Below are 12,002 nucleotides of genomic sequence, written 5' to 3'. Positions count from 1 at the left end.
CAAAAGTCATATGCTGTGACACTCATCACAAAACCAACAACATGGTTATCTATCGCTGAGTAACGAATCACGCCAGAACCGGGTGGCCTACAGCAACAACAACCATTGTATTATCTGTCACCATTTCTGGGGGCCAAGAAATCAAGGAAGGTTCAGTTGGGTGGTGCTGGCTCAGGCTTTCACGAGGCTGTGGTCCGATGGAGGCTGGTATTGGAACAGCGTGAGACTGGAGCAGCCCAGGGATGGCCAAGCAGCTCTCACCACATGGTTTCGGGCATCTCCATGCCACCTTTTCGAGTGCGATAGTTTGAGCTTCCTAACAGCATGGCGGCCTCAGATGGTGAGCCATCTTACCTGGCAGCTCAGGGTTTCACGCCCGAGTGTTCTGGCTAGCCAGGTGGAAGCTGTATCAGGTTTTATGGGCCAATGTTGGAAGTCGCTGGTGGTGTTTCTATTGCATTCTTTTGCTTATGAGCAAGTCAGAGGCCCAGGGGATTCAAGGAGAGAGGACATAGACTTTATCTCTCAATGGGAGGAGTGTCAAGGTCACTCAATAACGTGTAGATTGGGAGATGTTGTTGCAACTATCTTGGGAAGGTATAATCTCCCACACAGAGCCGTCACCAATTTCTGGGGCGGGCAAAGACAAACTGAGGCAGATGGAAGCCTGGTGACCTTTGACCTCAGTACATTCGACATTGATACTCCTAGACTACCTTTCATCTACACAAAGTTCAGCCTCTTCAGGCCTCAGTTGACCCACAAACACCTTTAGTTTTGATGGCACTGAGTGTCAGCCAAGAGATAGACTTTGTCAGAGGCCATCTTTGAGTTTGGGGTAATTAATTAAATATGCTGTTGAGTTTTACCTGTATTATCTGATTTTTAAAAAACAAATGGAAAACAGAAAAGTGAACCTGCCAATGGGAATGATGAAAAGTGTGTGGGGTCCCGCATTAGGACAGTTGAGTCTTAGGGATGGAGTCAAGAGGGGCCACCATAGGCCTGAGCTGGATGGTGAGTAGTCGTGAGCGAGCTGGCCCTGAGTTCTCTTGTGAAGAAAAAGAACAACAGAAACAGAAGAACAAAATAAAAGAACGTGTGGTACTGAAGTGGTTTTGGATGGAAGGACACAATGTCTGAGATTTGCTTTGAAATATTGCAGCAAACAAACAGGAAGTACATATGGGGGTCGCGGGAAGATCAGTCATGAGTCACTAATTGTTGAAGCATGGAGGTTCATTATGCCATATGAATATCTGAACATATAAAAAGTAAAAATAAATTTACATTAAATATTGGAAATCTGTCATTAAGCATTGCATCTAAAAGTCAAACTCTGATTAGGCATAATGAAATTCTTGGAAATTCCCCCTCCTCATAACTATTATACACTCACCTCGTGATTTTTGTAAGGATTATCAGGGTCATATTTACAGACAAGTCAGTAACCGTCTGGATGGATAAACTTAATTCCATTGTGCCAACAATGCAAAATTTTCCTTTCAAGAAAAGTGTATTATATATGTGCAACCACAGAAGAAATCCTCATGCCTGAATTCAGAGTTCTGGAAGCAATGAGAAAGTGCTAACAGAGAGACAGCAGGGGTTGGCAGTGGGAGCAGCAATATTTTGTATGGTTTACGATTTTTTTTGCCGTGTGAGTGTGTCAATTTTTTAAAGTTAATTGGTTTGTTTAGAATAAAGAACAGCTGTTGAACATGTGTTATTGGCTGTTCCTCTCTTCCTTCTAGGGTATATCTTTGCTCCCTTTGAACTTGTTTCATCTGCCCAGAGAGCAAGTATCACTAACAAGCAAGAGGTAGCAGGCATCAAAGATTGAGATAATGATGGGGGGGCGGGGTGTACATTTGAAATACAGTGAACTCCAATAGCCAAACTATGGAAAGAGCCCAGATGTCCATCGACAGATGAATGGATAAAGAAGATGTGGTATACACACACACACACACACACACACAAACACACACACACACACACACACACTCACACACAATCAAATACTACTCAGCCCTCAAAAAAATGAAACCTTGCCATTTGCAACGACGTGGATGGAACTAGAGGGTATTATTCTAAGCGAAATAAGTCAATCAGAAACAGACAATTACCATTTCATCTCATTCATACATGGAATTTAAGAAACAAAACAGAGGATCATAGGGGAAGAGGGGAAAAAATAAAACAAGATGAAATCAGAGAGGGAGACGAATCATAAGAGACTCTCAATCATAGGAAACAAACTGAGGGTTACTGGAGGGAAGGGGGATGTGGAGATAGGGTAACTGGGTGATGGACATTAAGGAGGGCATGCGATATAATGAGAAGTGGGTGTTATATACAACTGATGAATCGCTGACCTCTAGCTCTGAAACTAATAATACATTATATGTTAATTAATTTAATTTAAATTAAAAACATATATTCTAAAAAAAATGAAATGCTGTGAACTCTGTCCGTTAGCTTAATCTCACCCTCCCCCCAATCTCACCTCTCCCTCCCTCCTCCACTGGATAAAGCCTCATTGTAGCATTTCAACCCCTGGACGGCTCCCAGGCCTGGTTGGAAGAGGCCGGCCTAACGCAATGACTGGCGCGCCATCTGGTGGCTTCTTTAAGAAGTGCAATAGGCCCTGTTTTCTGAGCGAGCTCACAGAAGTCGGATTTGAGTTTCCACCAGAGGTCACCCACTGGACCTGCAAAGACAGAACCTGATTTACAGATACGCTGTCTATCAATGCATAGATGCATGGGTCACAATGCTTAAAAATGTTTTGAATATCTTGCCAGCATTTAAAAATCTGGATGTTTTACATAAAAACCCAGATCTCCGGCTTCTTTTGAAAACGGGATGTGCCAATGCCTTGGGCTACAGCCCATGCCCTCCAGGTAACTGCCCAGCCTCTGCTGCAGCCACTTTGGTTTGTGGCCAGTTTGTCCTACACAGAATCCCTGCAGTGTGTTGAGTAGTGTCTCCCAAACATTCAGGACCTCAGCAACTGACCTTATTTGGAAATAGGCTCTTTGCGGAGGTCATGAGATAAAATCATTTTCTCTTGAGATAAAATCATTCTGCATTTAGAGTGGGCCCTAAATCTAATGACGGGTGTCCTTATAAGAAGAAGAGAGGACACAGGGAGACACAGAGAATTCCATGTGAAGGCAGAGGCGGGGATTAGAGTGAAGCAGGGCTAGCAGCCACCACCGGAAGCTAGGAGAGAGGCATGGGCCCGATTCTCTGAGCCTCCGGAAATAACTAACCCCACTGACACTTTCATTTTGGACTTCTGGTCTCCAGGACTGTGGGAGAATAAATTTCAGCTGTTTTAAGCTACCCAATTTATGGTTAAGTTGTTACAGCAGCCCTCGGAGACTAATATACCACGCCCCAGTGAAGTCTTCACCTTTGTCCAGTGTCCCCCCCAAACAGGCCTGTGCTCTAAAGCTCCAGGATGGAGAGCTCACATGTCCCATCTGTGTGATGGACTAGTTGAAAACTTCTTTCTGCTAAACCAGTAATACAAATAACACAAAATCGGGATACAGTTTATAAAAGGTGGGGGGAAATCAAGGTCTAAAAAGAAATGAATCCCTGCCACTTGCGGAATCAAGGGAGGCTTCATGGAAGTGGCAGCGTTTGAACTGGGCCTTGAAGGGTTAAAATGATCGGAACAAGGAGAAACAGGTGCAGGACACATGTTCCAGACAGGGCAGGGGAAGGCCACATACAGAAACATTCATTTGCCCCTTCTATGAATGTTTATTTGCTAAGCAGGGAGTAGTGGAATGAGGGTGTGTGGCTGGGCGGGGTCAGTAGGTTGGAATTAACAGTGAAGGATTTAAATCTTTAAAAATCCTGACCTCCACATCCCTGGGGTTTTCCTTCAAGCTAAACTACTCTACTCTTGTGTAAATGACTCATGGGTTTGCATCTCTGCAGGAAGCTTCCCTGTGTCACTTCCTCTGGTCACACCGCCGTGAGCCAGCCACAAGGGTGGTCATGTGATCTGGGCCTGACCAATCACAGCACTCCAGCCACCCGGCAGCCATAATGGGTCCAGTAGGAGCCCTTTGCCGGGACTGATACTGACTCTGGGAGCTAGCAGCTCTTTCTCTCTGTTGGAGCAGCATGCTTCCTGTCAAATGGAGAATGCCCATCAGGGGTCAGAGAGAATGAGGCCAACAGACGAAAAGAAACAGTAAAGTGGAGATGACAGATGGCCAGAGTCCAGGGGGGGATTAACAGTTGCCATGCCGGGGCCCTGGTTCCTACATTTGTGCCTCCATTTCCAAGAGCTGTCCCAATATCCACCCCCTTAACGAGGACCAATAAATTCCTTCTCTAAGTTAGTCTGAGTTGGGTCCTTGTCCCTTGCAACCAAACTGTCCTGGGTGATACGGTGGTTTCCCAAACCCTCGCCCTGGTGACCAAGCAGCCAATGGGAGCAAAGGAGGGTGACGAAGCAGCCAATGAGAGCAAAGGAGGATGGTGCCTCTCTAGAGCGGCCGCTCCCAATGCCGTTCCGAGAGGTTGCCCCTGAGTGCTTTCTGGCGAGCCTGTGAGCACTTGCTGTCAGGGGGAAACCGAAAAAGCACAGGGGTGTGGATCCGAGTGAAATACAGATAAAGAACGGGAGCCTCCTTTGCTTTAGGGCTCCTTTTGAAATATAACTTGGAGCTGGGAGAGAAGTTTAGGAGGCAGAAAGTAGGCCAGTTTGCCAAAAACTCAATAAGCCTTAGATGAATGCACCAAATTTACTAAATTAGCAAAATTACCCAAAACTTGTTTCTTTTAACTAAATGTGAAGTTTTCAGCAATTCATATAAAATGTTGACATTCTGCTTTCCAACAAGAAACAGTTGGGATATGTTGGCTTGGAATCAATTTGCAGAAAGGTTCTACAGGAAAAGGTAAAATTGTTCAAGCAACCAAAGAGAAGCGAGTCTCTGACGGGGAGACGCGGCACCAGGGGTGATGATAACTATTGTGGACAAGGGTGATGTCAGGGCTGAATGGGGACAAGATAATTCATCTCCCCGTTCATTTATTTAACATATACATCCTAGTTACCTGCCCTGCGCCAGGCCCAGGACTTGGGATACAGCTGTGACAAGAAATGATCTGTGTCCCCAAAGAAATCAGAAGGGGAAAACCCCGGGCACCATCAGCGAGAGGCAGCCCCATGCTATTAGGCCGAGATATAGACCTGGACAGGGCCACTGAGGAGCAGAGGTGGCTTGGTCCTCTCTGCCTGAGCAGGTAGGAGGGAGACGTGATGCTTGATCGGGGTTTGAAGGCTGTGTAGGGTTTTGCCAGGTCAAGAAGAAGAACAGGGAACATTTTCAGGCTGGAGTAGAGCCCGCACTAAGGCTTTGAGGCACAGGAAATGGGGAGAAGGAGAAGAGGAAGAAGCTAGTGAGGAGTGTGGAGGCCAAATCACCAGGCTTCCAAAGAGCCACAGAGAAATTTACTTTTACCCGGTGGCTAAATGGGAGCTGCTGGGGATTTTATCAGAGGAAGGGAGTGCCTGTCTCCATGGCAGCTCTGACAAAGATGGACCAGGAGTGCTGGGAAGGAGGGGCTGGAAGACAAGGTGTCCAAGTGACAGGTGAACGGGGTGGAGTTAGAATTCAGTCATTCAACAGCTGGTTAGTGACTAGAGATAGACGTGAGCCCAGATGATCCCTGCTGGGGATTCAGTGGTGGGAAGAAAGTTGGGTGAACAGCAGAGGCAGGAGAAGAGCGTTTCCGACAGAGCGAACAGAATGTGGGGGTCCCGAAGTGGGAAAGATTTAGGCTCTTTTCAGGCATAGAAGGAAGACTAGTGTGGCTAGGGTCTCAAGACTGTGAGTCTGGCGGGGGCGCCTGGGTGGCTCAGATGGTTAAGTGTCTGCCTTCGGCTCAGGTCCCAGAGTCCTGGGATCGAGTCCCACATCGGGCTTCCTGCTCAGTGGGGAGTCTTGTTCTCCCTCTGCCCCTCACCCCACTCATGTTCTCTCTGTCTCACTCTCTCTGTCTCTCTCTCAAATAAATAAATAAATAAATCTTCAAAAAAAAAAAAAAGACTGTGAGTCTGGGAGAAGCTGAAACTGAGGCTGCAGTGGAGCTACCAACCGTCTTTCAAGGCCTGGTGGAAATGCCACCTCCACCAGGAAGCCTTCCCAGATCACTGCTATTGGATTCGTCCCTCCCTCTCCTAGCTCCTTGCCACTTTTACAAGAACAACGCTGGAGCATTTTCTGGCCCAATGTGGACAGTTTGTTGAGTGAATGATTGGAAGGGGGAGAAAAGAGTGGCGTGAGGCCAGTAGTCCTGGGGGGGGGTGGGGGGTTGGGCAGAGAAGCAGGAAAGCAGGTTGCTAAGGGGAGCAGGTGAGCCTGGACAATTGTGGAAACAGTGTTCTTCAGGCTTCCAGTCACAGCAATTTGATGAACACACATTCAGCATTTTAAAAGAAATGAAATAGACTTAAAATATGAGAATGCAGGGTGCACAGTAAGGGTTCGTATTGCTTCCTGAAGTCTTGTTCCGGTCACATACACACGCTGCAAGATAAATGTACTTCTTTCTGTGGTTGTGGCAAAAAAAGTTTGAAACCCTCAAAACTAGAATATAGATTTAGCTTTTGTATCAGAGACCAAAAGTAACCCTGGCTGACACCAAAGAAACAGTTATGTCTCTTTCCATAACAGTCAGGCCCCGGCAGTCCCAGGCTGGAATGTGACTCCAGGGGCCGGGGGGCCCAGGCTCCTTCCTCGTGGGTGCCGCACGGACAAGACGGAACCACCACGTCCACGCCCCGGCCAGCGGGGAGAGGCAGCAGGAGAGGGGAGGGCATGGCCTCTTCTCTTGAAGGCCGCAACCAGGCCGTGGCACCAATCACTTCTGCTCACACCCTGCCATTCACCCGGGAGTCACCGGCCATGTGGAGCTGCAAGGATGCTGGGAAGCGTGGTCCTTGTCTGACAGCGGGTGCCCAGCTAGAATGGAGGTCTCCGTTACTGCAGAAGGGGAGGGCGGGCATGCGGTCACCTAGCAGCCTCTGCTCCAGCCTGGCTTTGAGGAGCTGCTAAGGATCCGTGGGCTTTGGGGTCTGTTGCCTGGCCAGGGAGGCCCTCTTCCTCTGCATCACCATGCTCTTCAGACTCCACAGATGAAGGAAAGGCCCCCGGGTGCGCAGCCCACTGTGCGGGGCCTGGTGCCGAGCAAGCCCTTGGGGAGCCAAGCCGTCTGCATTGTCTTTCCTCTCCAGATCTGCTCTTGCTCCTTGCTTCACCCCGTTAACAGTGGCACCGGTCCCAGGAGCCCAGGCCAGGAGTTCCTGACACAGTTTATAAACACTCTTCCCTCAGCATCCAAGGGACCTCTCTCTCCTGCAGGATCCTGGGAACGAAGAGATCAACTGACACTGACTGACCTGAGGGAGCCCCTGCGTCGGGGTCCCCAAGATCATTCCCGGTTTGGATGATTTGCTAGGACTCCCAGGAGCCCGCAGTGAGCCACACCCACAGCTAAGACCTGAGACAGGGCAAGGAGAGAGAGCGAAGTCGGCACAGGGGAAAGGCTGGTGGAAACCAAGCAAAAGCTTCTGGGAGTCCTCATTCTGTAGAGTCGCACAGGACACGCTAAACTCCTCCAGCAACGTGTCCTGACAGCACACACACAACGTTTTCTGCCGGAGAAGCTCATTGGAGACCCAGCGCCCAGGGTATTTACCAGCGGCTGGTCACACAGCTACCCTTTGCCTAGATGCACCAAAACTCCCGACTCCCCAAGGAGAGCAGGGCTTCCATGTAAGCCATCCTGTTTGCACCAATGATTTAGGCATCGTGAGCCCTTCTCAGAAAATCACGGCAGCGCTCCCGAAACCCAAGTTCCCAGACGCCAGCCGAGGGCCAGGCTTGTGAGCAGGCCTCTCGAAGGACAGCGGTCTCCGGCCTGCTGTGCTCACTCTGCTCTGCACAGTTGCCAAGGAAGGTGGCACGTGACGCGGGAAAGTCGGGAACAGTACAGACGACAAAACCCTGCCGGGTTGACCCCCAGCTACCTCTCCAGCCTTCCTCTGAACCTCTTCCTGGGTCCCAGTCATTACACACCCAGATCGGAGCAGGGGCGGCTCCGCTGCACAAGGCCTGCCCCTGCCACAGTGTCACAGAACCCAGTCATCAGGCCCTGTCACCCTCTCACTCTGAGTTCGCAACCCTGGGAGAGCGTCTTCCCGCACCACAAGAATCACATCCGGACTGCGTTCTTGGGCACGAGACTGTCTTCTCGGTGGGTCGGTGGGGTCCCTGAGGCAGGCTGGGTCTTTTCTCCGTTTCTTCTTCCCACCACCCCCCCCTCCATGCTCGGATAAACAGGGAGCCTTGCATACAGCAGGAGCACCATAAACTCAGCTGGGTGGAACTTCCCGTCTCCACGGGTCAGGGACGGTGTGGCTCTGGGGAAGGAGCAGACCAGATGATTGATGATCCCACGGGTCTCAGAGTTGGAGAAACTCAAATCAGTGTGGCCACCTGAACGCCGAGCAAGGCGGGCTCCGGAGCCTGGCGTGTGGGCGCAGAGCACAGAAAAGGAGCAAAACCAAAGAGACCGGGTGAAGTCCCGACCCTGAAGGGGGCAGGTAGCGCAGGACGGCGAGGAAGGAGCCCAGCACCTTTCTGGCGGTCAGCTCACGGCGGAGGGGCAGGACCTCGGCTGGTCTGATCGCGAACAGGAGGAACCCTCTGCTCTGGCCCAGCAGCCTTGCCTCGGCTGATGCGGGGCCCCTCCTGGCTGGTTCTGGGGTCCTTGATGCTCATGAGGGTGCTGCCAGGCCCTGGGCTGCCCCCACCCCCCAGGGCAAGGTAAATGCTGGAGGGGCCGGCTGGGGCTGGCTGCCTGGCGCGGGGTTAGGATTAGTGGGGAGGCCGGGGCTGGGGGGGGGGGACGGAAGGCTGGCCTGCTTGTGGGGGGAGTTTCCGCAGGCGTCTGTCATTGACTTTAAATGTGTTTGAGAGGATTCTGCACAGAGAGCGGTCTCCTCCCCCCCAGGGCCAGGGAAGCGAGTGTTCAGGGAAGTCTGGAAGGAAACCACCCATCCTCTCCTTGCATGGCAGGAATCAGGAAAGGATGGGAGGAGGGAGCGGGAGCCTGAGTCTTTGGGTCAGTCCCGCCCTCTCCAGAGGCCAGCCCTCTAGAGAAGCGGCACAAGGAGTCATATCAGGTGGCAGCATAGAGCATTGTTGGCGGTGCCAGGTGGCCCCAACCTAGCCACTTAGTCGGCCATGTGCCCTTTGCCGCCTGTGCCCCAGCCGCACCATCTGTAAGGGGGGGACAGCGAGAGGACTTGTCACAGATGGTTGTGTGACTGGTTTCCTCACCTGTAAGATGATGAGGGATGTGGTAGGCTCGATGAAATCACGTGTGTGGAGACTCTGGCCCTGCCCCGCCTGAGGTCAAGGTCCGCACCGACCACCTGCTGGGTCCGTGTCCGAGCCGGAGCCCTGGCCTCAGCCTCCTGGGCTGTCACATGGCAGAGTGTTCAGGCTAAAGGGGGTGGTGCCTTCATTTCCAGTCTGTTTTCCCAACTAGAGAAAGTGCCATGCCCCAGAGTCCGGCCATGGCCTCCAAAAATTCCAAGCAGCATCCCCCTGCCTGGATACCAAGCACCCCCAAATATCACCAAGAGAAACAGTCATTCGAGCCTTCAGAAAGATGGCAGCTGTTGCTTATATTCCATCCCCAGCTTTCTTTTTAAAGCACAGTTAATTCTGCTTTGCAAACGTGTGAGCCCTTGGGGTTAATTAGATCAACTGTGGAATGTTCCAGAGAGAGAGAGAGAGATAACCCTGAACCTTACAGAAACTGGTTTCTGGATTCATACTGTTGCATTCTTCCACAGAATCACAAAAATGGGTGATCCAAGTCATCTTACAGATGGGGAAACTGAGGCTCAAGGGAAGGTGCTGGGAGGCAGAGCCAGGCAGCCTCCAAACATCCTCACTTCTTCTGGACTTCTTCCCCTTCTCTCATGCTGCCACCCGTATTCACCCAGGACTTGTCTAGGAAGACGCAGGGCTCCCTGCGGAACTCATTACCTCCCTGTGGGGTACAGCCAGGCGTGGCAGTGGAATATGGGGGCTGACCTTGGAGTTCAGCCCGGCCCGGGGTGACATCACAGCTCCATGTGTATGACTGTGCGCTCCAAGGTTGGCCCCCGGAGGCATAGCTGTCTCCTGCGTAAAATGGGGCTGGGTTCGTAATACCTGCCTCACGGAGATGCAGGCAGGATTAGATACGACAGAGAAAGCACATCGATGGGAACATAGAAACGTGGGTTTTCCTCCTCTCCCTCACCTGTTTGGCTCAAAAAGACATTATAAAAAATTGTTTTTTTAAAGTTAGTTTGTTTGTTTTTTTCAATTGTCTGTGTTTGTGTATTTGTTCTCGGTCTCCAGCCAGCACAAAGGTGTGAGACCCGCCACGGGCATGGGAGGCGGGAGGCAGGTGGGGGAGGCTGGTTCTGCCCCTTCATAGCTGTATGGGTTTGTGTGCCATTTGTCTTTCCTCTTTTAGATTTGTTCTCAGGCCCGGTGATTGACCAGAGAGCAGTAAATATACAGTCCCAGTCCCCAGGAGGCCAAATGCAAAGGAAAAACAAGGCGCCAGAATGAGGCGGTGCCCACAGTGCAGGGAGAGGCTGGGAGGGCCAGTGCTGAAGAGGGACCCTGTCCAGGAGGAGCAGGGGGCAGTGGGCGCTTCCCAAATGGCTGTCAGCACTGGGCCTGTCTCCAGCAGTACCGTCTGAGCCACGTGCCCTGGGAATCCAGGGCGCTGGGACATGGTGACAATGGATGTCAGAAGCGACGGCCCAGCCTGGCCTCTGTGGCCCCATCTCCTGAACAAATGTGATCATTGAGCGCAAACCCCAGTCTCTCCCTGCAGGCCGAGGAGACTACCTGGAGGGGTCCCACGGGCTGGGCGCTCGCACCAAGGCATGGCTTGGGGATTCACAAGACATCAAATAAAAACAAGAACACGCCAGCCCTTCTGCCCTTGGCGGGCCCATAGGCCTCACGCCGCCCCCACGCAGAGATGGGGACCCCCTCCTGGCTCCTCACAGGCTTTTTTCTGCCCTGGCCTCCTGCACATCCTGTCTTCACCCACAGGGCCCGCTTCTGTCTGCACGTCAGCATCACCTGGGACCCTTCTAAAATGTACTGACGCCCATGTCCCAGCACAGCACAACGAAACCAGAATCCTCGCAGGTGGGGCCTGGGAACCTAGACGTCCCCAAATGATTCTGATGTGCAGCCACAGTTAAGCCACTAGACCATGGCTACCCACATAGGGGGCCAAGATGAAGTCCCACTCCTCCAGGAAGTCTTCCTGAACTTACCCCGTGCAGGGGACTCTCCTTCTCTGAGCGCCTTTGAGCCACGTGAGGAGCAGTCACCGGGCCCTGCGGGCAGCCTGTTCCGTCTCAGATGGCGGATAGCAAGAGGAATCCCAGCGTTGGGCCCACTAGCTGCACGTCCCTGGTTGCTCCTGAACCTCCCTGAGACTTCGCTTCCTCATCTACAAAATGGGCATCAACAACAGTACCTTCCCTACAGGCTGATATAGGACATTCCCACTGATTGAGTCCAACCTCCAGCCCTCCCCCAGCCCATGAGTCAGTCCCCTATTTCCTTTTTTTTTTTTTTTTAAGATTTTATTTATGTATTTGTCAAAGAGAGAGAGCAAGTACACAGGCAGGGAGAGCGGCAGGCAGAGGGAGAAGCAGGCTCTGCATTGAGCAAGGAGCCTGAGCAGGGAGCCCGACTCGGGACTCGATCCCAGGACCTTGGGATCATAACCTGAGCCGAAGGCAGACACTTCACTGACTGAGCCACCCAGGCATCCCCAAGTCCTCTATTTCTAAAACTACAGGTTCCCACAAGCCCAGCAAGTGACCCAGTTCCTAGAGACTTTTGTCCCTGTCTCCCCACACGTTCTCCATC

This window comes from Ursus americanus, chromosome 6, assembly GCF_024610735.1.
Source record: "Ursus americanus isolate L20-20 chromosome 6, mUrsAme1.1.p, whole genome shotgun sequence".
Lineage (NCBI taxonomy): Eukaryota > Metazoa > Chordata > Mammalia > Carnivora > Ursidae > Ursus > Ursus americanus.
This window is presented reverse-complemented; position numbering follows the sequence as displayed.